Here is a 2500-nt window from a genome sequence, read left to right on the forward strand (position 1 = left end):
AAGTGTGGGTAATTTTTTTACCCACGAGATACGGCGAAGGATTAATTAAACACAAAAATACACTGGCTAAACTTTGGGCGCATTTCAACAAAGTCAATCAATACCTTAGTCAGTCCAACATGCTTTAAAAAGGTGATATATATGTGTGTATATACAGAGTCACAGACACAAAGAAAGCATGCAAAATTGCGTACTAAACTGTTTGTACTTTGGTTTCATTTTCTGTGATAAGTTTCAGTTTCAGTTTCAGTAGCTCAAGGAGGCGTCACTGCGTTCGGACAAATCCATATACGCTACACCACATCTGCCAAGCAGATGCCAGATGCCTCTGTGATAAGTGATTTTTAATAGTACTAAGCTGTTAATGTGCAGGATAAATGTGCAATACGATATGATTGATTCTTGATTATATTTTTTGTGGAAATATGCAATACTTTTGTAATGATGTCTTATATGCTTATTGCTTCATTTTAAAGTAGTCGTGTTTAATTTTCTGTGTTGAGTACTTGTCTTCGTTTGTTGGGCCGCGCCTGACTTAATTTCTTTTGATGAGACATTTAAGTGGTTGTTATCTAATGTTGTATTCAACACACACACACACACACACACACACACACACACACACACACACACACACACACACACACACACACACACACACACTGACTGAAACCATTTATTGTCAGATTAACTGTTTGTTGTACTGACAAACACACACACACACACACACACACACACACACACACACACACACACACACACACACACACACACACACACACACACACACACTCCCCATCAGCTTACCCCAGTCTCAAGCACACGAACTGACATACACACATGGCACGTCTAATTCACTCAAAGTAAAAATACATTAACTTAAAGAAAGAACACACACACACACACACACACACACACACACACACACACACACACACACACACACACACACACACACACACACACACACATTAATGTATTTGTGTATTAATGTGTGTGTGTGTGAGAGAGAGTTTTCCAGTGATGACCCTTTCACCCCACAAGTGGAGAGAGGAAGAGAGGGCCCAGTGATGACCCTTTCACCCCACAAGTGGAGAGAGGGAGAGAAGGCCCAGTGATGACCCTTTCACCCCACAAGTGGAGAGAGGGAGAGAGGGCCCAGTGATGACCCTTTCACCCCACAAGTAGAGAGAGGGAGAGAGGGCCCAGTGATGACCCTTTCACCCCACAAGTGGAGAGAGGGAGAGAGGGCCCAGTGATGACCCTTTCACCCCAGAGGCGGAGAGAGGGAGAGAGGGCCCAGTGATGACCCTTTCACCCCACAAGTGGAGAGAGGGAGAGAAGGCCCAGTGATGACCCTTTCACCCCACAAGTAGAGAGAGGGAGAGAGGGCCCAGTGATGACCCTTTCACCCTACAAGTGGAGAGAGGGAGAGAGGGCCCAGTGATGACCCTTTCACCCCACAAGTGGAGAGAAGGAGAGAGGGCCCAGTGATGACCCTTTCACCCCAGAGGCGGAGAGAGGGAGAGAGGGCCCAGTGATGACCCTTTCACCCCAGAGGTGAAGAGTGGGCCCAGTGACAATGCACACGACCAGCAGGAAGAGTGTCCTTTGGTTCGAGTTCCATCTTCCATCCGTCATGGGTGTCCTGCTGACCTCTTTGCAATGGCGGCTGGTGCCGGAACTGTTCTACTTCACACGGAGCGGACCAAGAGCACACCAGATCACACCATTCTTTATGATGACGTTGAATTGGCGTTGAGTCCTCGAGGGGAAGGGCGCTAAACAGAACATTGTTGGGGTGATCAGGCAAACGAAATCAGCATTGCCACCCGTATGTCTGTGCCCGTTGTCCGTGTTATTGTTCCGCTTTTATGTACGTCTGTATGTCTTAAACACGAAACAAAACACAGTGATCATGGCTTGTATAAAAGAACACAGTTTCAAACATACATGTCGTCCGGTGTCTCGGTCTTCGCCCTTCTCTCTTCTTTGTCTCCCTTGTTTCTCGTGTTAATGAAGGTAGTTCTGTGCACGTTAGCAGTTGTGAACGACACACGTAGACTGTGATTCTGTCTAATCATTGACGTCACTGAGGCCAATGGGATCACGTGGGTTGGGTGAAAACGAGGTTTGTCAGTCGGTGGCTGTAGAAATGGGGTGAAGGTCAGAAATGATTTCACTGACCTCAGCAGGAGAAGAAACCAAAGCCAAAAAGTCGTTAAACTCCGTTCTCCTGAGAAATAACGGGTATCGTAAAACTCCCGTGTCTTTTGTAACCGTTTTATCCATTTGAAAAACCAAACATGTTTTTTGTGTGTTTCTTTAAATATTTGGTTGGCTTTTTATGTTCGTTTTCTTGTTGTTTATCAGCGATCTGGGGGTTTGTTTGTTTTTTGTTGTTGTTTTTTTTCGTTTTATTTCCCTTACTTTTCTGTTTATAAGTTGTTGTTTTTTGGTGTGTTTTTTTCCTTTGTTGTTTTTTTAGTTTTGTTCTTCT

Source organism: Babylonia areolata, chromosome 5 (genome assembly GCF_041734735.1).
Source record: "Babylonia areolata isolate BAREFJ2019XMU chromosome 5, ASM4173473v1, whole genome shotgun sequence".
Taxonomy (NCBI): domain Eukaryota; kingdom Metazoa; phylum Mollusca; class Gastropoda; order Neogastropoda; family Buccinidae; genus Babylonia; species Babylonia areolata.